Raw genomic sequence first — 27,353 nt, 5'->3', positions numbered from 1 at the left:
AGCAGCCATTAAATGGGCCTAATAATATGAAAGCTGCAACAGAAATCTTTTCAGACTCTCCAACCTGAAGAAGCTTCCTTCTGAGGACCACATAGCTTCTTTTTGGTGCAGATAAGGGTGATTAAGTAAATAGGAGAATTGGGAAAATGGCCAAGTTGTGAATGTATTTATACAAGAAAAGGAATGAAAATATGCACGTGGGAGGAAAGCAAAGATTCTAAAGGAAGGAAAAGAATTATAGACCGAGAGGACACAAATAAGGGAAAAAGAGAAAGGAAAAATAGAGAAGGACATAGAGGCAGACAGAAATTGAAAGAAGCTTAGGCTAAAGGTTCAGAAGGTTGGTAAAGAATCACTGCCAGGACAAGTGTGACTGGGAAGAGATGTCTAGTATGGATTTTAGGCAGTTTTGCTATGTGATGTGTAGTGCAGTTGTACTCCTGTACTAACCCCAGCACATACAATGCACACGTAAGACCACCAAGACAGGTCTTTCTTAAAAGAGTGTCTTAAAGCAAGGTCCATGCAACAGACTATGGGGCAAGGCAAATCCCAATCAAGTATTATTTAGCTGTTAAAGAAAATGAAGTCCACACTAAAGCAAAACTCAACAATCTCCAAGGTTTGGGCAAAGAGCTTCTGAAAAGGTACTGCCAGATGATAAAGCTGAGAGGGAAGAGGAAGAGAACTTATTTATTGAGTGTACAGTGTGTGTCAAGCACTTTATATTTTCTATTCCATTTTACAGTTTTCTCAGTGCCATGAAGTGAGTTTCAGTGTTCCCATACTAGAGATGAGGCAACAGACTCCTTAGTCTTCTGCTGCACCACCTTGTCTCCAGTTGATTAACATGTCATAGAGACCAAACCTTGCCATTGATGGAACTGGCAGCCACTCTTCCTTTGAATCTTTAATTCACTACTCTCAACTTAGGAGAATGTGTCAACCGCCTGAGTATATCTGTCTCCTTCAAGCAACTTCTCTCACTAAAAGCCATGAGTAGCAGATGAGAAGGAGGCAATCAATCAATTGAAGGATAAGGAATAAATAAGTTTTAGTTTGGAGCGGGGAAATCATTTCTAGTTTTTGTCTCCCAGCTCCTTACCTATACCCTCCTCCCTCACTTAAGCCTCTACGATCACTGCAAGGCTATGTTCATCCAGAGCACTGATAACACATGAAGCAAGGAAGAAAATCCCAGGGAGGAAGAAAATATAGACGTCACACTGAACCAGAGTATGAAGAAAGATTGTGCTGACAAAGAGTTCTAGAAAATGAAAACCCTCACTAGTGATCACAAATCAAAGGGTATCAGGATAAGGTAGAAGGAGCATTCCATTTCCATAATGTAATGCAGCCTTGAATAAATTTGACAGAATTATATACATTAGTGGGACTTATAAATGTACTCATTATAGAGAAAAAAGTAAAGGTCACACTTTATTAAATTTAGTCATAACCCAATTTGTCATCCCTGTAAATAACATAAATAAATATACAAATTAAATGCATGGCATTTGCTTTTTCATAAAAAATATACACTAGGATGATCACTAATTTCTTAAAAGTCACCTATATAGCATTGCTTCACAGTATCATCTACACCCTGAAGTAGGAAAAGCTGTGTTCATTAAAGGAAATAAGGAAAAAGAAAAGGCACCATGGGTGAATCATAGGAGTAAGAGGAAAATGAGATTATTGCTGAAGGTGTAGGCAGGGATGATATCATATAGCCTTATTGAGCCACTGGAAGGATTTGGGGGCTTTATCATAGGAGCAAGATAAAGGCACTGTAGAGTTCTAAGCAAAAGAGTCACAACATTAGGTTTGCCTTTTGAAAAGATCATTCTGACTGCCTTATGAATAATGAATCACCAAGTGGAAAGAGTGTGCTCTTGGGAGGAAGCATTTCAAGGACAACTGCAGAATGCCAGACAGAGGTGACACTGGCTTGAACTAGGGACTTGCCAGTGGAATGGAGAGAAACTAAGACCTGAGAAAATTGAGGAGAGATTAGAATACTCCTGAGATTCGTTGGTTTCATGGATGTGTGGGGTAAGAGAGATGCTCAGAATGGATCTCAGGTAGTCCCAGTTGGATGGTCAGCACAACAGTATGCTGAGTAAGGAAGTACTGACAGCAGGTCATTAGTTCCATTTTTAGGATGTTCAGTTTGAGGTACTTGAAAGGCATCCAAGTACAGCTATAATGTACATAAACAAGATCTCGTGTTCACAGGGGAGGTAGACTAGAGACAGGAACTGGGAAACCGTCCTCGTATACACAGAAATTGAACTCATGTCAATAGATAAGAGAAGCAGGAAGACAAAAGAGAATTAAAAAGTATTATGGATCAATCTGGGAAAAGCAAACACTCATAGTTTTGGGTAGAAGAGATTTCCACAAGATGATCCAGAGGCAGGAAGGAAAAACAGGAGTTACTGAAACTTCTGTGGCATGTATTGTGGATATTTTTGGCAGATTGTTTCTAATGTTTCTATCAACTATATAAGATTAAATGGAAAAATGTATGAATGGATATCTTAAAAATATCCATCCTGGAGAGAAATTAAGCCTGAGGACCTTCTATAAGGTCAATTTACCTTTAATGTACTCCATGCCACCTTATATTTACCCCAAAGACTGTGGACAGTATAACCCAGGAAAGTTTAACTGTGCAGACAGCACCAGTCACTGCTACATTGTATAAATATGGAACGAGTTTAACGACAAAAACATGAATTTTAACAGAACAACATGACATGAATTTTAATCAAATATACTGAAAAGAAACTTTTGAGAAACAAAAAAATTTTTCCTTTCTTTCCTCTCATTTTGATACCTTAGCAATCAAAGCTAAAAGTAATATTTTAAAAATGTAAATTGTGGTATTTACACATTTCAATTATCTTCCACTGGTAGATTTAATAATTTTCAAAATCTTGCTTTAGGATGAACGGAGCAAAACTTAAGAAAGCCAATAATGAGAGGAAAGCAGGAAAATGCTACCAGACTAGGTGTTGTAAATCTGAGCAAGCAGAATCCTGTATTTATACAATTAGAAGAGATCTTTACTTGAGGGTTTAGGACTGGATGACAGATAACAATGAGTCTTTATCTCAGCTTCTTATCTGTAAATCTGAAGTAGTGTCACCTACAAGATAGGACTCAGAGGGTCAAAACAAAAGATGCTGGTATGGGGCGCCTGGGTGGCGCAGTCGGTTGGGCGTCCGACTTCAGCCAGGTCACGATCTCACGGTCCGTGAGTTTGAGCCCCGCGTCGGGCTCTGGGCTGATGGCTCAGAGCCTGGAGCCTGTTTCCGATTCTGTGTCTCCCTCTCTCTTTGCCCCTCCCCTGTTCATGCTCTGTCTCTGTCTGTCCCAAAAATAAATAAACGTTGAAAAAAAAAAAATTTAAAAAAAAAAATAAAAACAAAAGATGCCGGTAAAACTGCAGTCAGTACTAGGCTCACAGGAAGCATTCAATAAATATTCATTCTTGGAAAGTCAAATTCACATTCCAAAAAAAGAAGAAGAAGAAGAAGACTGTCGCACTGGCAAATGGAGTAAACAATAAATGAATACCACCTGGTCTTCTAAAATCCAATCAGGCTTTGTTGGAGATCTTTGTGAAGACAATCTAATACGGTATCTAAAAGCCATACCACTGATACCAGACTGCCAAGGTTCAAATTCCACCTCTACCATTTACTAGCATAGAACCTGGCTTAGTAGGTCAACTTCTCCTGGCCTCGATTTTCTTATCTATCAAATGTTAACAACAGTATCTACTTTATAGTGTTCTTGTGAAAATTAAATGAATTAACACATATAATGTAAATATACGTGAAGTTAATAGATATAAAGCACTAAACACATTCCTACACAGGGCAGGTGCTCAAAAAAGATGACCTTTTATTATCTACACATGTGAAAACAGTAATTCTGTGGCAGGATAGGAGATATTAATTTCTACAATGGTCTTGCTGGTATAGGAGAGAACAAATAACAAATTTTCTCTTTTACTTTCCTCTCAGAAGAACAGACAAGGGGCATCTAGTTGGCTCAGTTGGTTGAGCATCTGACTTCGGCTCAGGTCATGATCTCACAGTTCATGAGTTCTAACCCACATTGGGCTCGTGTATATCAGCCTTCAGCGCAGAGCCCACTTTAGATCCTCTGTCCCCCTCTCTCTGCCCCTCCCCTGCCTGCGTTCTCCCAAAAATAAATAAGTAAAAAAAAAAAAAAAAAAAAAAGAAGAGCCAAGTCTTGTGCCCAAGGTCTAAGTTCCTTATTATTTATCCCTTTAAGTTTTTGGCTGCCTTGAGATCCATAGGCATAACTGAAGAAAAACCACTAAGTTCTTAGATCATAAAGTTAAGCAAACAAATGTCCATCGACTGATGAATGGATAAAGAAGATGTGGCGTATATAAACAATATTACTCAGTCATAAAAAATAATGAAATATTTCCATTTGCAACCACATGGATGGAGTTAGAGAGTAATTATTCCAAGCAAAATAAGTCAGTCAGACAAATACCCTAAGATTTCACTCATATGTGGAATTTAAGAAACAAGACAGATAAACATAGGGGAGAAAAGGGGAGAGAGGCAAACTAGAAAACACACTCTTAACTATAGAAAACAAACAGGGTTGTTGGAGGGGAGGTGGACAAGGTGATGGGTTAAATGGATGATGGGTATTGAGGAGGGCACTTGTGATGAGCATTGGGTGTTGTATTTAAGTGATGAATCACCAAACTCTAACCTGAAACTATTATTACACTGTATGTTTAACAAATTTAATAAAAAACTTAAAAAAAAAAAAAAAGTAATTAAGCTAGATGTCTCTAAAAAGAGATGGGAAAGCAGATAGTGCTAGATAGCCAGGAAAGAATCACATTACCTAAAGATCAAGATTCCTAACGACCAGAGAAACTGAGGCAAGTTCTACAAAAGCCATAGAGTTATGTCCTCAATGCGTGCAGAAGCCCAGATTGGGAGGAAGTTGCTGGATGCCTTGAATTCTGAACACAATAACAAGTGTTTGCATCTAATCAAGTTTTTTTGTACATCCCAACTACTCATGCCTGCTATATGTCTACAGCCAGATATGGACACATCGATGTCTCACAAATTTCAGAATGCTGATGTCCAACTGTGGAAATAGTAATAAAAATGGTAATTAACATGGCTATTGCCATTTTGGTGCACCTAAGCCCTAAGTTATCCTTATAGGCAATGGAGATCTAGAAGCCAGTATTAAGTAATATACAATTTCATATCAACACTGTTGTGTGGGGACTTGAAATCAACTTTATCTTTAAAAATATTTTTAATGACCTTTATTATATCTGAATTTTGTGGGTACAATTCAAACAAGTCAGAGTTCTGTTATGAATGTGGAGTACCTATTATATTGATCTAGGTGAGGTTGTTCTACCCTTTTTCTAAACTAATTGCACATTGGCTGTTTTACAATCCTTTTTGAAGTCGCACCTAAGGATATAATGAATGTAATAAAAATGGTGCAATGTCACATACTTTCTGATAAATCATTTCTTTTTATCTAAGTATGTGACATAAAAAGGAGGACATGACATATTACTACCAAAATAAATATGTCTTAGGAGTTGAATTGGGTATGAAAATCACTTAAAGGAACAAGACCATAATATATAATCTGATGTCTATATTGAGTTTTAAGAGATAAATGAGTCTTCAAATATAGAATTAACAGGTAAACCATATTTTGCACTAACCTCAATAACCCAAGACATATTTGAAAGTTTGGAATAATGTCTTCTGGAAATTTCAAATAGTCATAATGATTGAGAGAATTTACTCTATTTGTTTTGTACACATCATATTCCCACATGTCCATTTTAAGAAGAATATTAAGAAAAACAGTCCTCCCAACTAATCCCTCTGTCATCACACCATCATACATAATATACTCTTTTTCCTGCTTGGAATCAAGAATTATGTGGTCAGCTCCCCTAGAGCCTATCTAAAATATTCTTGTGCCCTCTAAAGTGTTTCTAAAAAGCAAAATCCAGCAACCTGTGGCCGAGAAGAAAAAAAGAAAACATTTTTACTTGTTCTTCTCACATTACTGTCTCTATACATCACTCCCTCATGTGTCTCTTCACTCACCTATTCCCTCATGTGTATCTCTCAGGCTAAAATGTAAAGCTATAGGTTTTCTGATGTACCCCCCCACTCTGGAAAATTTTAATGGCACTCTGCCATTGAAGAAATTTCCACAAAATAAGACTTTTTGCACCTTATCTTCTTGCTCTTGTATTAATGTGGTTAGTTTTAATGTAAAAGTAAAGTAGTTTGGTTTCTGGGTCAAGAAGGTACATTTTAAAAGCTCCCTCTTCCTGTATAAACCCTGAAATGGTAAATAATAAAAAAGGTCTTTAGATTTTTTACAAAATACCTTCCTGTGCTTGGAAGAAAAAAGAAAAAAATCTGTCATTTAAAAAGAACGGGGCGCCTGGGTGGCGCAGTCGGTTAAGCGTCCGACTTCAGCCAGGTCACGATCTCACGGTCCGTGAGTTCGAGCCCCGCGTTGGGCTCTGGGCTGATGGCTCAGAGCCTGGAGCCTGTTTCCGATTCTGTGTCTCCCTCTCTCTCTCTCTGCCCCTCCCCTGTTCATGCTCTGTCTCTCTCTGTCCCAAAAATAAATAAACGTTGAAAAAATAAAATAATAAAATAAAATAAAATAAAATAAAATAAAATAAAATAAAATAAAATAAATAAAAAGAGCACTACCTCTCCATATATATATATACATATATACACACACACACACACACACACACACACACTCACACACACACTCCATATATTTTTTTTCTTCATATATATATTCCATATATATATATTCTCCATATATATATATATATTCTCCATATATATATATATTCTCCATATATATATATTTTCTCCATATATATATATTTTTTCTTCTCTCTCTCTCTATATATATATATATTCACATATATATACATATTTTCTCCATACAATGACTCCATAAAGTGACTGGGAGGAAAGAAAGGAAAAGGAACAGAGAAAAGGGATAAGAAATTAAGAGAGAAAAAGAGAAAGAAGAGAAGCAAACTGTAAGACCACTTCACACAGAAATTGCCCCAACCCAAGGCACACAAACGAGAAATCTTTTCTAGAAGTTGAGCTCATAAAGTATAATAAGTTTATGAGAAACACCTGCACCACGAAAGTTGGTACTCAAAATCCACACATAAGAGATTTTCCATCTAAGGAAATAGATATAAAAGAAATCCATAAAGAGCTTTGAAGTACGTATCTGTGAAAATCCTAATAAAGGTATAAGTACCATCCACAAAATAAAATGGGAAGTTGTAAAATATTAGACAAGTATTAAGTAGAGTTAAATATTTTAAAGGCCAACTTAGAAACCTTAGAAAGGAAAAAATGCTTATTAACATTTTAAAAGGAAATGATATACTGAATAGAATTGACAAAACCAAAGAGTAAATAAATAGGAAAATCAAAAAAAGAGAGGGCAGTATGGTAACAAGATAAAAAGCTCTAAAAATTGAGGAAATACAAAAATAGACTGAAAAAGCACAATTTAAACATAAGAGAACTTCAAAAAGAATGACAAAAGAAAATGGTGAATAGAAAGAAATGATGGTAGAGAATTTCCGAGGGTTGAACAAAAAGCTTGAGGCTTAATTTAAAAAGCCTCCTAAGTATTTAGAAGGCTGAAATAACACACGCGTGCACGTGTGCACACACACACATGCACACACACACACACACACACATCACTGATCATGTGAAAATCAGAAGATACAACCTACTGGAGAAGTATCATTACCTACTTCAAAAGCTAATAATTGTAAGAATATCACAAAGGCAATGATTTAACATACATGGCTACAAAATGCACAGTTAACATGTTACTCTGTAAAATATGACTTTTCATTTAGATCAAATTATTGTTCTTTAACATTTATTTTACTAAAGTTTTATTCCCAGTTTTCACATATGCAGCATGTTACATAACTTTAAGTCTGTTAACTCTATTAGTAGAAAACCCAAAACTATAAATTACATCAAAAGCAATATAGAAATTAGACAAGATTTAAAACTGATTAACAATACACCAATATCAAGACTAAACCAACACTTAAAGGAGAATCTATAAACTTAATTGTACATGCTAGGAAATCAAGAGAATCCCCAAAATTTTAAAGCTTAAGCCAAATAAAGCAAAAGAAGAAATAATAAAAAGAAATAAGTGAAATGGAAAATACACAGTAATAAGCTAAAAGACTAGTAGACAAACCTCTGATAAAATTGATCAAATAAAAAAGAGAGAAAGCACACATAAACAATATGTACATATAAAGATAGGATATGTATTTTAACTGTAATAATTCTATGAATATTTCATATTAAATTGGAAAACATGGAAAAAAAAACTTTTATAGAAAACATAACTCACCAAAACCGACTTAAGGAAAAATAGCAAATGTCAAAAAACCTTCAAACATTACCAAAAATCTCAAATTGTAGTTAAAATTCTATATGTACAAAAACTCACATGCACAATCCACCAGATTCATATGGTTTTATGGGTATGTAATGCAAAATATATAATGAACATAAATCCAATAGATTTTATAATCTGCTGCAGAGAAGTAAAATAATATTCATTATCTATCTAATTTGGTGAGGCTGATATAACCTTTATACAAAAAGAGATAAGGATGGAATGTAAAGAAAAATCATTAGGGAATTTGACTCATGAACACAGAGCCAAATCCAATAAAATAATTAATAATAACAAACACACACATTCCCTACAACTATATGGTCAATTAATCTTCAACAAAGCAAGAAAGAATATCCAATTGGAAGTTACAGTCTCTTCAACAAACGGTGCTGGGAAAATTGGAGAGCAACATGCAAAAGAGTGAAACTAGGCCACTTTCTTACACCAAACACAAAAATAAAATAAAAATGGATGAAACACAAATATAAAAACAAAATGGGTGAAACACCTAAATGTGAGACAAGAAATCATTAAAATCCTAGAGGAGAACACAGGCAGTAGTCTCTTTGACATCAGCCATAGCAACTTCTTTCTAGATATACCTCCTGAGGCAAGGGAAACAAGAGCAAAAATCATCTATTGGAATTTCATCAGAATAAAAATCTTCTGCACAGTGAAGGAAATAATCAACAAAACTAAAAGGCAACCTACAGAATGGAAGAAGATATTTGCAAATGATCTATCAGATAAAGGGTTAGTATCCAAAATCTACAAAGAACATATCAAACTCAACACCCAAAAAATAAATAATCCAATTCAAAAATGGACAGAAGAAATGAATAGACACTTCTCCAAAGAAGACATACAGATGAACAACAAACACATGAAAAGATGCTCCACATCACTCATCATCAGGGAAATACAAATCAAAACCACACTGAGATACCACCTCACACCTGTCAGAACGGCTAACATTAACAACTCAGGCACAACAGATGTTGGCGAGGATGCGGAGAAAGAGGATCTCTTTTGCACTGTTGGTGGCAATGCAAGCTGGTGCAGCCACTCTGGAAAACAGTATGGAGGTTCCTCAAAAAGTTTAAAATAGAACTACCCTACAACTAGTAATTGCACTATTAGGTTTTACCCAAGGAATATAAAAGTGCTAATTCAAAGGGTTACATGCACCCCAATGTTTACAGCAGTATTTTCTGCAATAGCAAAATTATGGAAACAGCCCAAGTATCCAATGACTAATGAATGGATAAAGAAGATGTAGTACATATATACAATGGGCTATTACTCAGCCATAAAAAAGAACGAACTCTTGCCATTTGCAACAACATGGGTGAAGCTAGAGAGTATTATGCTAAGTGAAATAAGTCAGTCAGAGAAAGACAAATACCATATGATTTCACCCATATGTGGAATTTAAAAGATAAAACAAATGAAGGGCACCACTAACCTCAGTCAGTTAAGTGTCCAACTCTTAATTTTGGCTCAGGTCATGATCTCACAGTTTTGAGAGTTCAAGCCCCACACCAGGCACTGTGCTGACTATTCAGAGCCTGCTTGGGATCCTCTCTCTTGCCTTTCTCTCTGTGTCCCTCTCCATCTTTTACTCTCTCTTTCAAAATAAACAAACTTTAAAAAGGGGGGGGGGAGAGTGCCTGGATGACTCAGTTGGTTAAACGTCCAACTTCGGCTCAGGTCATGATCTCACGGTTTGTGAGTTTGAGCTCCACGCTGGGCTCTGTGCTGACAACTCAGATTCTGGAGCCTGTCTTTGGATTCTGTATCTCCCTCTCTCTATGCCCCCCCTCTGCTCACCCTGTCTCTCTCTCCTTCTCTCAAAAATAAATAAAACATTAAAAAAAATTTTTTTTAAAGAAAACAAATGATCACAGAGAGGGGAAAAGGACAGAGGAAAAAAACAAGAAAGACTCTTAACTAGAGAGAACAAACTGATGGTTACGAGAGGGGAAGTGAGTGGGGGGATGGGTTAAGTAAGTGATGGGGATGAAGGAAGGCTCTTGTTGTAATGAGCACCAGGTGCTGTATGGAAGTGTTGAATCACTATACTGTACATCTGAAACTAATATTACATGGTATAATAACTGAAATTTAAATAAAAACTTAAATATATATATAATATTTATGTCCAAAAATAATATATATTATTGTTTTGTGTTTTTAAAAATATTTGTAAATGTATTATCATTGTGTTTCTTGCGTTAACCCCAATGAATCATAACTGAATATATATTGTGATTCATTGGGGTTAGTGCAAGAAACACAATGATAATAGCATTTACAAATATTTTTAACACACAAAATAATAACATGTTTTTTATGGACACCTACATATACTAAAAGTAGACAAACTTGAATGGGAATAATACAGGACTAATTTCAGGAAAGTTGGCACTCCTGGAGTGGAAGGAAGGAATTGGGAATAAAGGTGATGCCACTTTCATGGCATCTAATTTATTTTTCTTAAGTTGGACACTTTGAAGCTAATATGGCAAATATTAGCATCTTTTTTAAAATCTTGATAATATTCATGGATGTGTTATTTTCTCTGCTTTTCTATTTGCTTGAAGTTTTAATAATTACACATACACTGTAGTGTCTGTTTTACATACACTAAAATCTATGGGGATTGTGGAGGTTCATTGCTACATGGTTAGTGGGGACTCACAAATACCACTCTCTGCGGGTTTTTTTAGAGGTATTAGTTTCTCCAAACCTCCAACTTCCTGCCTGGGGTGTTTATCCAGCTGCTGATATCTTTGCAGCCCAACATCTGTTTCCAGCACAACACCTACACCTCTCCCTCTTACATGTCAGTACCACAGAGTCCAGGATATTCTTATTTCTCCTGAACATAAATAGTTTTCTTGAGGACAGAGCTGGACTAATCACATTACTGTGTAGGATAGGAATGGGTATCTAGGACTTTTAACTTGTCCTTTCAGCTCTTCTAAAGATCTCCCCCCTCAGTTTTCATCACATCCCTTCACCTCTATCTTTCTAGTGTCCTGGGTCCTTGAATTGCTCAGTTATTCTAGAGTTTTGACAGACTAATCAACTGACATTGGTGGCATCCCTCTGTATTTCCTTAGATTTTAGCTGCTCCCACTCTGTTACTCCCACCCAATAGTCCATTTCCTATCTTCAAAACATCTAAGATCCTACCAAAGCTCACGTAGTACTGTTACCTGCTCCCTCCATTCCCTTTGCTCCTGTGGACATGTACTTTAAAAAAAAAATGTGGGGCACCCGGGTGTCTCAGTTGGCTAAGCATTGGACTCCTGATCTCCTGGGTTCATGAGATCAAGCCGCATGTTGTGCTCTGTGCTGGCAGTGTGGAGCCTGCTTGGTATTCTCTCTTTCTCTCCCTCCCTTCGTCTCCCTCTCCCTCTCTCTCAAAATAAATGTAATTAAACAAATATATAATTACTATAACTTTAGAAAAATTTGCAAAGAAGCATAGTTAAATGTGTTTTCAACATTGTCAATCAGAAAACTTGTTTTTCCAGTTTAAAATAATAGCATAAAATAAATGTATATTTCATTTTTAATGTAAAGATTTTCCATATAGTACTATCAGATGCAAAGTTAAAGGACTGTTCTGAGATAAACCGAATAGTAGAATATTACAACTCCAACAAAGACTGACATCCTTGCTAAGACTAGTCAAACAATGCTTCAAAATACTGTAGGTATCTGTTTTGAAATAACGAGGTAATTTACCCCAGTAGGTAGATTCTTAAATCTTTTACTGGAAGTACTAGTGTTTAAATCCCTTTCCTCTCATACTGTGGGAATATCAGGGTGTCTTTTCAACCACTAGTTTCAAACTGGTGGCTTAAAGGGGCACCTGGGAGGCTCAGTTGGTTGAGGGTCCAACTCTTGACTTTGGCTCAGGTCATGATCCCAGGGGCATGGGATTGAGCCCTGTGTCAGGTTCCGAGCTGAGCATGGAGCCTGCTTAAGATATTCTTTCTCTCTCTCTCTCTCTCTCTCTCTCTCTCTCTCTCTCATCCTCTCTCTCTCTCTCTCTCTCCCTTCTGTCCTTCTCCCCCATTCACACTCTCTTTTGAAAATAAATACAAAATGAATAAATTTTGAAAAAACCTTGTGGCTTATACACATCAGCAGTCTTACTTGGCTTGTGTTTAAAATAAATTTTAACATGCATTTAGGTCAAGGCAACAGTGTCCTGTTTGAAACAAATCCCATATCCTCTATTTTCTCAACCCTCTTCTTGACTTACATATTTACATTATCTCTCTATGCTCTGTAGTTAATTTGGGTTTACAACCCTCATTTGGAATTCTCAGCAAACTGAAGCCAGAGCCTTCTAAATGAACCCAACTCTTAACAAAGAGAACAATTTTAAGGCACCAGCATTATAAAGACATCTGAAGTGATACCTTCCTTTTACAGACAGTAACAAAAATATAAAAGAAAAATATAGGTTCAGTAAGTCACAACAGAACTAACTGCTTTCTATGAGCATCACTTTGGATGTTTTCAGAGAAGCACAGAGCAATCCCTGACTCCCTGTGTTCTTAGTCCAGATTAGTTAATGAGTCGCCCTCAAATATTTATAAGGAAAATGCTGTATTTTGCTTGGGGAGTAGCCCAAGAGTTTCAGCTAAAATTTGGTGGTTTCACCTTGAAACGTCTGCTACCTCGACTTACAACAGCTGGAGGCCAGTGCTCTGAGAAAAAGCCTGGCTAACGGAGCAAAGCCTAGCAAACATCCCATCTCAAGTTTTATGACTTCTTAATGGCTTGAATCACTTGTAGGTGTTTTTAATACCTGCTGTCAGTTTGGAAATGTTTCTCACTTGGCAACTGGATAAGGACAATAAACTTGTCAAGCAGGCAACTAACTATTCAATCTATTATTAAAAACATAAAATCCAAAGAAATGGAAAAGCTGTTTAGGTCTATGGCTTCTCACTAACACTTTTCATCCATAATGTCTTTTAAAAGCACTTCCCGAAGTTTATTCCCTTATTAAGAGAATTATCAGAGAATAAATTATGTGGCAATAATCTAGTGCTCTTTCTAAATAACAAAGAGGAGCAATAAATATGAGAAGATATTTATATTATGCGCTTTTAATAACTACTGCTAGTCACACATTATTTTAATTAAGGAAAGGTTTAGCAGAAATCAGTTATGGAAAGTATCTGTGGCTAACCCTCTTCTTTCCAGAATAAAATGCAAAGGTAAATTTAAATTTTTGTTTAGGAGAGAGTAAGTTCGTTGAATACACGAATGTCATTCCCAGACTCAGGGTTTATTTTGTTGCTCCTGAAATAAACTTCCAACTCTTCTTTCACATACTGAAATATGTACTTTCAAAATAATTCCTATCTGTTCAGTAATAAAATGAAGCCCGGTAATACTGGAAGAATTACAATTAATAAGACCTCTTCATTTTTATTCAGGAATAGGGTTAAGATACTCGAGAGACATTAACTCTACAGAGTACATCCATGTACTATGGTTCCAAAATCACTGCTAAGAAAACTTGCAACCTCTGGATTTTAAAAGAGTTCAATCAGCTAAATATTATTAAAATTACCTATGGTACATGGACTATTTCAATATGAACAAACACCTTATTCATTTTGACCAATAATCCATTGGTTACCAGTTATCACTTACTTATAACAGGATTTTATTGAGGGGGTCACAATTCAATGTATTAGAAACATGAAATGATTTAATTTTTCCCCTATCTACTCTAGGAGCTACAAACTGGTAGCCTAAAAACTTAAGCAGTCTTCTGTTTTTCCTGTAGAGTTTAAAATAAAACTGAATATGAATTTAAGTGAAGCATGCACTCTCTTACTTGTCACAGGCTCCATACTCTCTGTGGCAGGTAGAATCCAATTACAAGATGGCCCCTGAATTCTCATCCACTGGGACACACCCATGTATGTAATACCTCGCTTTTGACTGTGGCTAAGACCTGTGAATAGGATGGATGATACCACTCCCACTGATGGTTACAATATATTGCCAAGGTAAAGTTCTTTCCAGATTCAGTTAAGGTTCCTTATCAGTTGACTTTAAATTATTCTAAAGGACAGTATCCTGGTGGGCTTGACCTAATCATCTGTGCTCATTCGGAGAATGTCTTGGCCCTTCCTCAAGCAGCAAAGATGCTTTCTGGCTGGCCTTGAAAAAGCAACCAGTCATGCTGCGAACTGCTTATGAAGAGGGGCAGCTGAGGGCCTGAATTCCACCACTGTAAGGAACTGAATACTGCCAACAGCTTGACTGAGCTTGGAATTAGATCCTGAGCTCCAGAGGAGAATGCAGTCTGTCTGACACATTGATTGCAGTCTTGTGAGATCCTGAGCTGAGGACCCAGCTAAGTCACTCCCACACTCCTGATCCCCTGGAAACAGTGAGATAATAAACATGTGTCACTTTAAGCCACTCAATTTGTGAAGATTTATAACTCAGCAATAGAAAAATAATATCCTCCGTATTGCCTCAATACTCACCGTGATTCACACATACCCTCTTTTCCATCTTTTTACAACTTAGAGAATTTCTTTCATGTTATCAGTTTCAGTTACTAAAACTTAGTTCTATCCAGTTCATAGTTTTAACTTCATAGAAATGTAAAGATTGTCCTCTCACCTAGTACAAGTTATAGCTGTAGCCCTGCCTGCTTGGAGTAACGTGGGTAAAGTTCTGTCTTTCCCACTTTTTTCAGGGTCTAGAGTTCTGTATTAGGTTCTGTAAGGAGGAAAAGGAGGGAGATATTACTGCATTGGTGTATGTGTTGGGAGGTTTGAGCTATGTGGTCTGATTTACTGTCTACACAGGTGGTATTCATGCCTTTCTGAAGCATGTTCAGCATCCTGAAGCCCCTGTCTGTTGCTGAGGATTCCCAGAGAAGGGCAGTTGGATTTCTCTTGGTCTCTTGCCAGTGGACTACACCCCTGTCTTTTCCACATTGAGAGAATGACTCCTTGTCCCTGAACCTGTCTGAAAGCCCAGTGTTCTTCCCCTAACCGTACACTCATCCATGGGGGGAGACCTGGGTACCCAGAGGTTCTCTTCTATGACTTCTGAGGAGAACTGGGACAGGATGAGGTTGCCCCCACCTCCTGGCATGTTATGTTACAATACCTTCAAGCCCTGCTGGAAAGCTCCTTTAATTCTCCTGCCTTGAGAAATACATAAGAGGGAACTAGTCTTGAAATTCACCAATGCTTTCCAACTTCAGGGAACGCTTATCAGGCTCTCTCACAAAATCAGGAGTAGTACCACATTTGGTCTACATAGACTTTAGTTCAATATTCATCCAGCCAGAGAATAAAAAGAAAGATTCCTTTTTTGGACACAAATACTCTGTATCATTGGTACCTTCCCTTAAAATTTACAGCACAAGAGATTTTTCCTCAAATGAGCTTTCATTAAACTTCCTGGACAATAGGAAAATTCTTACATCTAGTGGCATAATTAATTTATACAAGAATAAAACCAGCTATTTAAGGAGAGAAAGCTGTAAAGCATTAAAGACCAGCAACATCTATACTCTGTTTTCCTCCCCACAAATAAAATTTATACTTATTCACCATTCAAGGAAACAAATGTCAAAACATTTCCATCAATTTTTCCCTCCTACCATCTTCACCAAAAATAGAAAAGGAAGAAGCCCAGGCCCTACGTTTGATTTTCCATACAGTTAATTCTCAGTAAACAGCACCAACCGGTCTGAAACCCATTCACAAAAAAAATCAAAAGCTTACTCCAAGTAATTGTGGATCTATCATCTTACTGATCTCAGAGCTCAACCCACCTTCTGTCTGCCGTAACTCCTAGAAAAGGCTCTGGTGCACAAGTCATCTACCACAGTCAGAAATGGAACAAACATCAAACTTGAAAAGCTACACATCCATTCAGGAAAGCACACATTCAGTGCCATCTTAAACTAATCAACTTTATTTTTTTTAGAGAAATTTTATGTTCACAGCAAAATTTAAGGAAAATTGCATGCAGTTTCCACATACCTCCATTTCCCCCATTACCACACAACCTCCTGTACTACCAATATCTGTCACCACAGTGGTACATTTGTTACAACTGAGAAGCATCCTCTGACACATCATTATCACCCAAAGTCTATAATTTACATTAGACTTCAGTCTTAGGGTTGTACAGTCTGCAGGTTTTGATACATGTATAATGATATGTAGCCTGCATTGTAGTATGGACCATAATAGTTTCACTGCCCTAAAAACCTGTGTTGACACATAATCATACAAAGTCCAATAGTTTATATTAGAGTTCACTCCTGATGTTGCACATTCTAGGGTTTTGGACAAATGTATGTCATATATCCTCATGTACAATATACAGAGTATTTTAACTGCCCTAAAAATCCTCAGTTCTCTATCCAACCCCACCCCCCCTGCCAACCCCAGCAACCACTGACCTTTTTAATGCCTCCATAGTTTTGCCCTTTGCAGAATGTCATATGGTTGGAGTCGTAGATTATGCAGTCTTTTTCAGATTGGCTTCTTTCAGTCAGCAAGGTGCATTAAAACTTCCTTTACATTTTTTTTTTTATTGCTTGATAGCTCATTTCTTTTTAGTGCTGAATAGTCCATTGTTTGAGTGTGCCATAGTTTGTTAATCCTTTCACCTACTGAAGGACATTTTGGTTGCTTGCAACTCCTGATACTTAAGAACGAAGCACCTATAGACATCTGTGTGCAAGTTTTTATGTGGACGTATGTTTTTAATTCACCTGGGTAAGTACCAAGGAGCAAGATTGCTGGATCATATAGTTAGGCAATGTTAGTTTTGTAACAAACTGCCAAACTCTCTTCCACAGCAGAGGTACTGTACTGTTTTTTATTTCCACCAACAATGAACAAGAGCTCCCGTCGTTGTTCCTCATCCTTGCCAGCATTTGGCATTGTCAATGTTTGGAATTTTGACCATTCTAATATGTATATAGTAATATTTTGTTGTTATTTTAATTTGCATTTCCCTGATGACCCAAGATGTAAAGCATCTTTATATATGCCTTCTTGCCATCTGTATATCCTCTTCGGTGAGGTATCTGTTAAACTATTTGAGTCACTTATTAATCAGGTTGTCTGTTTTCTTATTGTTGAATTCTAAGAGTTCTATTTTGATAATATCCTGTATTAGATGTGTCTTTTGGAAATATTCTCTGATGCTTGCCTTCACATTCTCTTGACATTGCCTTTTACAGAGCAGAAGTTTCTAATTTTAATAAAGACTAGCTTATCAATTCTTTCTTTCATGGATGGTATCTTTGATATTGTATCCAAAAAATCATCATCATACCCAAGGTCATTTAGGTTTTCTCCTATGTTATCTTCTGGGAGTTTTATACAGGTAGATGGTTGGTTACTAAAATAACACCTAGTACCTAGTAGCCAAATTTTTACTGAATCATTTTATTTATTTACTTATTTATTTGGTATACCTGTGTGCAGTATAATAAAGAATTTGTTTGGTTTTTGCCTAAGGTTTCTGACAAGGAGTTTCAAAAGCTCTTAGAAATTCCTGAGTGATCCGAATCTTTGCAATGCTAAAGACTCCTGTGGACCCCTAAGTAGCTTCACAATGGAGCTGGTCACCAGGAAGACCAACAAATAATTATAGGGTTGAACTTTCTTCCCCTTCACACTCCAGGGAGGGGAGGGAGACTGCAGATGGAGTTCAATAGCTCGGTCATTAATTGAATCAATTAATGAAACTCAGGGGTACTTCCTGTTTGGTGATCACATTGATATGCTGGGAGAGAGAACCACCCCAGTGCCACAGGTAGAGGGCAAGGCATCTCTGTATTTGAGATGCTCTCAGACCTTGCTCTATGTGTACGTCATATAATAAAGTCTAGGGCTTTCCTGAGTTGAGTTGTTCTAGTATATTATCAAACTTGTGCTGGGTAGTGGGAACTCTCTAACTGGTGGTCAGTTGGTCAGAAATGTAAGTGGCTTCAGGATCCCAAGAACTTGTGCCTGGCTTCTAACATCAGGGTGTCTGGATGGGGACTCTATCCTTAAACCTGTGGATCCTGATCATAACTCTGGGTTATGCATCGGGAACTGCACTGAATTGCAGTTCCCCAGGTGGGACTAAAACAGAATACTGTGTTTAACAAACCATTTAATTGCATTTCCACAAGTGTGTACATTGTATTTGTCTAGTATCTACAACCAAGGCCCAGTCTCAAACTACAAACACTCACAATTAGTGCACAGAATAATTTTTAAACTAACTTCAATAAAATGACAAATAGGAGTCCAATCAACACATTTATTTTTTCCATGCTGCTGAATATTTGCCTTTATTTCCTTTTTAGCCAGTGACCTATGTATATATTTGTTTCTCTGAGTAATATCATTAAGTAAAATTTTATAGATATAAAAATAGAATTGAGATGCCAGGAACTACAAACTTTGAAATGCATTAAGGTAAATCAAGCCATCATTAACAGTACCTGAAATATATTGTAACTACTACATCAATACATAATGGGACACTCATTAATTTTATGCATTCCGTGAAGATTATATTCTAATAGTTTCTAGGTTAGCAGGGGTAAGTAAATTAGGCAAAACATTAGGCAGGCATTAGAAAAGCAGGTGATTCCTATTACATTGGGTTTTCATAAGCTGAGATAAGTAAGGATCTACAATAGAGGCAATCAATTATCTCAAAAGAAATTCAAATTCAAAAATCAATAACTGGCTTTCTTTGTGCAAGGGGAATATCTAATAGCAGCAATCAGTAACTAGGGCAACTTCTAACCTGATACATTTAGCCAAAATGATTTCAATTTCTATCTCCAAGTATGTTTTAATGCTTCTATTCCATCTTATTACTTTGAAATTTTTCATTAGAGATTCAAGGCTTTTCAGAGCTGAAAGTCACCATAGAAATTATTATAAGAGAACATCTGCTGGAGACACCTTAGGAAGTTAAATTTGAATTTGCTTTAAATATGTAATAAGGGTGATTGTTAATATTACACTAATTCTTTTGCTTAATGAAAGCAAAGTGAATAAATATAGGTGCTGTGTTTCATATGTAAGGACTGTAAGAATGGACAGATTTATATCATCACATATAAAATAGATTTGTTAGCAAATCAATAGAGCAAAGGAAGAAAATGTTTCTTCTACTGGAGAGTAAAGGACAACCCCTGTTTCAGTCACCACTTAACAGCAGTGTTTGCATTCAAACAATGAACGGTTAATTACAAATGATTGTTATCTGTATGTAAAAACAAGTTCTCAAAGATATATATATAGCCCACTTCTTCCTCCCTGAATCCCATCAACAAAATATCTCTAAGCGTTTGAACCTACCCCAACTAAATTACATTTTTTAAATTTTCTATAAAAAATGAAAATATTCTATAAATTTGACTTCATAAGGTCATATTCCCTCTCAGCTAGGACAAATTAAAAAATTTTTTTCAATGTGTGCAAAGAACTAACTAGCTTAAAATCTCTTGATTACTATTCTTGCAGTGGAAAAATTTTAAGGAATCTTTTTTTAAAATAACCCAGAAATGAGCCCAAACTAATTAATCCCACTCCCAACAGTTTATTTAAAATTCTACATCTTTCTACTTTTTCAGTAAAGATCATTTAAAAAGAGTTCTGAAAATAAATACATAAACAAATGGGGTGCCTGGGTGGCTCAGTCGGTTGAGTGTTAAGCATCTGACTTTAGCTCAGGTCATGATCTCACGGTTCCTGAGTTCAAGTCCCGCATCGGGCTCTGTGTTGACAGCTCAGAGCCTGAAGTCTGCTTTGGATTCTGTCTCTCTCTCTCTCTCTCTCTCTCTGCCCCTCCCTCGCTCATGCTCTCTGTCTCTCAAGAGTAAGTAAAACATTAAAAAAAAATTTGTTTAATACATAAACAAATGATGAATACATAAGTTAAATAATTCTAATTGCCAAATATAGATGATACCTGCTAGAAACGTAGATTTTAAATTGTGTTGGGTATAACAAGACTTCTTAACCTCAGCATTATTGACATTTTGAGTTGGATAATTCTTTGTCATGGAAGGCTGTCCTGTGCATTGTTGGATGTTTAGTAACATCCCTGGTCTCTGTTCACAACATGCCAGTAATACCTACCCTCTACCTTAGTTCTGACAATCAAAAATGCCTTGGAACACTGCCAAATGCCCCCCAGGGATGGGTCCAAAATTACCCCCAATTGAGAACCACTAGATAGTTTGTTGAAAATACAGAATGCTGAGTCCCATCTCCCAGCATTCTGATTCACAAAGTCTGAAGAGGTCTCCATTTTTTTTTTTTTTTCACAACCATTCTGCATTTTTCTTATGTGGGTATTCCCAAACACCATTTTGAGAGCCACTACATATTTATTTGCAAGCAACTTCATATGGAGGGGAGAGACATTCACAAAACACTAAGTGTTCAGCAATCTGACCTCAAACAGCCCTTCTGACTGCCCAAAGTTGAGAGGCAGAAGGAAAATCACAAAATGGGCTCTTATTAATCAGTAAACTGTATATCTTTTTGAGCCTCACAGTATATAGAATGTCTTCATGAGCTCTGGAGTCTCTCAACAATCCTCTGAGGGACATAAGATATTTTATAAACAGGCTTCCTACCATTTCTACCTCATTAGGAGTTACGTTTCTATTTTCTGTGATCATGAATATCAGCACAACAAAAGCTAATCAACTCTTTCAACTGGGATGGCATCCCTAGAGGAAACAGATGCAGGGTCATCTTATTTAAAATTATACACCTAAAATCTGCCAGAATTCAAAGCTTGGGACTTTTCACATGTAAAAGTTTTTTGGGGTTTTCTTTTTTTTCTTCCCCCCCCCCCCCCATGATCCACACCTCCTCTCCTTCAGTAGGCATAACTAGGTCAAACAAATCAGTTCACTATAAACTGGTCATTAAGGAGTTCTATACTCTTACCTATACATGTCACTAAAATCATATGTGAATATGTGTAAGCAAAGATTTTTGAATAAATTTTAGTATTTTTCCCATCAAATCATTTACAAATATAGTACTCATTTTAATTAATCTCTCATCTTCTCTGCAAGCTGAATGTTTTTGTTGTCTTTTTTAGAAGTCACGTTACTCCTTATCTACCTTATGGTCAAATAAATTCTCTTTTCCCATGGTCTACTGTCAAACCTATCCTGCACTGTGCAACTGACTTTTATGAACTAAATACAAGACAAGACAGTTATTGCTGTCAAATTTATCTTCTTGATTCAACCCAAATGTCCACTCTGTATAAACCAAATAATCAAACTGGTGATAAGGCTAGATGTAAATTCCTGTGCAAGTCCGATATAACCTCTATCTTTCCTTTTAATCTTTTCCCCAATCATTATTAAGAGATATTTATACTTCTAAGGTCCTCTGAGCAAGATGAAATCATAAGGACATGTCAGGTAAATAGAACAGCACCATAAATAACTGAATGGATCAGCCCAGAGTGTATTGGCTTTCAACAGTCCACTAAATAATGCCCGAGGACATGGTATTCAAGCATCTCACTACCAGCTTTCAACTTCTCTTTTCAGACTCATCTCACCTTGATCTTCATCCTCTATGCTCTACTATGAGCCAAAAGGACCATATCCTATTAGTCGAATTTCACAGGACTTCCTACCTTAAATCTTTACTCACTCTTTTGATCCACCCATTCATGAGATTCTAACTTTGCCTAATCTTTAATGTCCAACACAACCTCCTCCTCCATAAATCCTGCCATCATTACCTCTCATTGTCCAACCTTTTTGAAAGAAATTTCTCCTCCTGACTTCTCAGAGTAATATATGAGTACATCAGCCTTAAGTTACCATCATTTGCTGATACCCTGTTCATACGTTGCATTTACCTAATACCTAATATAATGTTCCGTACTTGGGAATTTTTTATTGATTTAAATGATGAGGTAATATCATATCGCAAACTTGAAACTTTCATGTGAACATTAGAAAAAGGTAGCAGCTAGAGACCTAGTTACCGTAGGCTTAAGAGTAAAAAAATAAGAGTGAATAGGAAAATACTTCATAAACAATTCTGCATTGAGAAGGAACAGCAATAAAAATGTGCCTCTTCTAACCCAAGTTTTAAAAATGAGATTAATCAGTCTAATGGGCTTTCATAACCATTTCTAGCTTCTTATGATTTTCATTTCTAGTTACTATGATGATGAATAACAACCTAACAAAAGCTAATCAACTCTTTCAACTGTAGGGCAACACCAGAGGAAATGGAGTCTGATTTCAGAAAGAGCACTTCAGAAATGATGCAAAACCTATAGTGGTTACAGATGCCAAAGTAGGTTTGGGCCAAAATAGCAAATTACTTAACCAGTTCTCAGGTCACTAATTCATTTCAAAACCATTTGACCTGAAGTAAGCCTGGTGAGCTTAAGTCTGTCTACATGGAGATAAAAACTGTTTAGAGGTACTAGGCAATTGATTCCCCAAAGGACTCCAATAAAAAACAACTTAAGTTAGAGAAAAGAAAACAAGAAGTTCAGACCTTGAGCCACAAATTATTTATGCACTCCTATCATGATTGCTGAAACAGGATTTAAGTTGGGAAAAGCTTTTAAGTGAAAACTTAGATTTTTTCCTAGAATCAATAGAGTAAATTTACCTGACTTCATCAGTTTAATAGAATAAAACAATACCAGTCAAATATATTTCAACAAACACTATTACTGCAAAAATATCCCTGCAATAAAAATTTGCTTAAGTAAACTAAACATATGCTCTTCTTAAGCAACAATCAAATGGCAAAATTCCAGTATGAAGAAGAGTTTTTTAAAACCTTCTACATTCACTTCAATAGGGTATTTTATCAAAATTTACATAAATTTGCCTTACAAAATCTAGTAATAGTTACCCACCAACATAGTTTATTATTACATGTCTCTGAATATACATATATAGATACATGAACACACTAACGTCAACGTGATATATAATTAACACATGCTTGAGAGCCCAGAGATCTGGATTTTAAATTCACCATCCTTACTTTAACTCACTTTATGCCTTATGGTCACTCTACCTCTTTAGAATTGATTTCAGATGTGGAAAAGACAGATGCTTGGACTATATGAATTTTGGACCGCGAGAGCTTCCCATATTGTCTGTGCCTTCATGATCTTATATGATGGAGGTATGCAGTGCTGAGATAATCTACACCTTAACCACAAGAGTCTTAAATGTATTCTTTTTGGCACCAGTATGTTAATAAAAGAAAAAAATGACATCCAAACAACAAAATAAGATTTTCCCTACACCCTACCAGCTGTCTCTAATGTTCTAGAATTCAATCTATTTCTTACCTTTCAAAAGCACAAAAAATTAAGCATTTGTTTATTCATTGAACACATCATTTTAGGTCCCCTGTTTTGTGCCGGGGACTGTTCCTAGGCAGTGGGGATGCAGTGATAAACAATATAGACAAGTGATCATAAATATCACAGATCTTATAACTCGTTGAGGAGACAGATCATAAATAAGGCAAGATAGATACGAAGTATGGTAGGAGGTGTGAAGGTGGCTGAGATATAGCAGGGTGATCAAGAAAGTCCTCTTTAAAGACCTGAGATCTTGAGCTGACACCAGAGAATAGGTCATAAGCCAACAATGTAAAGAGCTGGTGGATGTGCATTCTTAGCAGAAGGATGTAAAGCCAAGGGCAGGCCACCTAAAATGTGCCACTTTGACTATATTATTTTAAATAAAAGTTACTTAAGAGACATCCTGTCCGAGGACTCTCGGACCCTCCTCTGTTCCTGTGAATGCAAGAAATAAATCTCCTGTACTAAAAGTCCCCTCTTTGTGCTAATAAAAAGGAATCCTCATCACCAGAGATAGGGACCTTAAAGCAGAGAAAGCTTTATAAACAAACCTTTTTACTTTTTACTAATCTACTACCTCAACCCAAATTCCACTTAGAATTCCTTACTAATTGAAGCTCCCAAAGTTAAGGTTTTTTTGTCCTTTCAATTCCTTACAGATTTATTGTCTTTTCATCTATACAGTATGAAAACTGCCTGCCTTGGTCATTTCTTTAGTCCCCAGTTTCAATATTGGGCCACCATGCATGCATAATAAAACTTCGGAGTTTTTTTCCTGTTAATCTGTTTAATGTAAAGATAATTCTTAGTCCAGCTAGAAGAATCTTGGCTAGAGGAAATTTTCTTCTTCCTTCACAGGGACCAGCAGAGACACAGGTCTTGGGAAGAGAAAGGCAGTGCTGTGTTGGTCATCAGGATCCACTTACAAGCAAGATCCACATGGAGCACTGGTTTAGAACTTCTATAAAGGGTCGTTAGGAATCATTTTTTCTAGATACAACAAGAAAAAACAGTCTAGGCTTTGCAAGAGTTCTTGACTGCTTTCCTAATCCCACTGGCCACATCCAATTGATCACCAAGTCCTATTAACTTAAATCATGATAATCTGATACTAAATGCTTAAAAGTGCCAGTCATCTGAGAGTTCTATATTTAATAATTCATTTAACCCTTACAACCTCCCTACTTTGTAGGCATATTACTATTACTATCTTTAATATGTGACCCAACAAGAGATATATGGATTGAGTAACTTTCATGAAACACAGCTATAGAGAGGTAAAACTTAGGACTCTAAGCAGCATCTCTGGCTCCAGAACCCACATTCTTCTCCATTACATTTCACCAACCCTTATGTGTCAATTCTGTCTCCTCCTTACCATCCCTACTGCCTTGGCTTTATTTAATTCAAGGACTTATTTTCTCTGGGCTGGTTTCTTGCAAGGACTCTAATCATTTTCCCTGACTCCACCATCTCCACTTCCCAGAACAATACTTTTGTCCACACTGATGCCAGTGTGGCATTAAGCACATAGTTATTGGAAACTTAAAATGTGTCTGGTCCAAATTGAGATGTGCTGTAAGTATAACACCAGATTTCAAAGTGGAAGTGTGGAAGAAAGTGTGGAAGAAAGAATGTAAACTATCTCAATAATTTTCCCTTTGATCACGTGTTACTGGGTCTTATTGCTTCAGGCCCGAATGAGCTAGCAGATTCCACAAAATGTTTAAGCCCTCTAAAGAAGACATCTGCCAGGGGTGCCTGCGTGGCTCAGTTGGTTAAGCATCCAACTTCAGCTAGGGTCGTGATCTCATAGTTCGTGTGTTCGAGCCCCACATCAGGCTCTGTGCTGACAGCTCAGAGCCTGGAGCCTGCTTCAGATTTTGTGTCTCCCTCTCTCTCTGCCCCTTCCCCACTCACACTCTGCCTGTCTCTCTCAAAAATTAATACACCATAAAAAAAAAATCAAGAAAATATCTGCCAGCATTTTGTGAAAAATCCCCAAGACAAAGAAGGTAAGACACCTAGGACCAAAGCACGGCATATTGTTTTTCCACATGTCCTGCGACACAAATGTTGGCTACATTGTTCTGAAGAAACAGCATCCTGAAAAAAGAGAGAAGCTACAAAATATGATAAAATTTTGGCCAGGAGAATAAAGGAGGCCAAAGGAAATCTTCAGAACAGATTTCCAAGACACTGAGGTTGTCCTTTCTGAGAGCTTCCATCTCTAAAGTTGAGTTTATTCAAAAATGAGATTTTTCTGAGTAACAAATAAAACTAGATATTAAATAAAAAAGAGGGGTACGTGAAGAGATAGAATCCAAAAATGTGTAAGCAGGTGGCAAGAGGGGCTGTTTTCTAGAGGAAATATATATACATTTTGGAAAGGCTGCATTAAAGGGGCACCTGGGTGGCTCAGTTGGTTAAGCACCCGACTCTTAATCTTGGATCAGGTTATGATCTCATGGTTCATGGGTTCAAGCCCTGCATTGGGCTTGGTGCCAACAGCCTGGAACCTGCTTGGGATTCTCTTTCTATCTCTTTGCCCTTCCTCTGCGCACGCACGTGCGCTCTCTCTCTCTCAAATAAGTAAATTTTAAAAATAAAAAAAAAAAGAAAGCCTGCATTAAAAAGGTTCTTGACCTACTACTTCTCAGGGTCTTGAATGTAGTGCTAATGTGCACACCCAGGGCATTGTTGGCAGGTTCCCACTACCTCCTTGGACAACAGTGAGACGCTGTTTGTACTCAGAGTGAACACATCTAGGGAAACACCTGCACCCATCATCTCGGCCTCTTCTGTGTTCCTGTTCATACACGCTCTTACTAACCCAGCACGGACTCTTTACCAGCAGGACGTGCCACTGGCCCCTATTTCCTGCCAACCTGCTTTTGTGTCTGAGAAAAACAAGAGAGTTCCCTGGGTACCCATTCCTTAAAACATTGTTTAAATTTTGAAATTATAATATTTGAATATATTGAGTTAAATAAAATATATTATTAAAATTGATTTTACTTGTGTGACAAAGATGGGAGGGAGAGTGAGAGGGAAATACCCCTGACAAACAGCATACTAGTGAATTAAAGTCAACTGTACAGGAAGTTTGCTTCCCAAGGATAACTGGAACTGAGAAAGACCACTTAAAGACCATAGAAAATGATAAACCGAAACTTTGTAACTATTCTTAAATGTTTAATGCAGATTTTATATTGAACAATACCAAAAATACTATGTTAATTTTTATCTTGTGTTGAAAAGATTTATATTATAGTTGAAACTACCCTAGATTCTTAAAATAAACTATGAATACACCAATAGGGCAGGACTCATTTTTTTCTTTTTTTAAATTTATAGCCCCACAGAACTTCTCTTTG

The 27,353-nt window shown here is 36.7% G+C and overlaps 1 long non-coding RNA gene across 2 annotated transcripts in view; it reads left to right on the top strand.

The window, feature by feature from the left end:
• LOC147577272 (uncharacterized) overlaps nucleotides 1–26,549 on the top strand; it is a 40,571-nt gene extending 14,022 nt beyond the window's left edge. For both annotated transcript variants that reach the window (XR_015255781.1, XR_015255780.1), the window contains one exon: nucleotides 24,835–26,549. This is a non-coding gene — a long non-coding RNA (uncharacterized LOC147577272). The remainder of the gene's footprint in view (nucleotides 1–24,834) is intronic.
• Nucleotides 26,550–27,353: the final 804 nt, after the last annotated feature.

Source organism: Puma concolor, chromosome C2 (assembly GCF_028749965.1).
Source record: "Puma concolor isolate L17-30 chromosome C2, mPumCon1.1.hap2, whole genome shotgun sequence".
Taxonomy (NCBI): Eukaryota; Metazoa; Chordata; class Mammalia; order Carnivora; family Felidae; genus Puma; species Puma concolor.
This window is presented reverse-complemented; position numbering and strand designations above follow the sequence as displayed.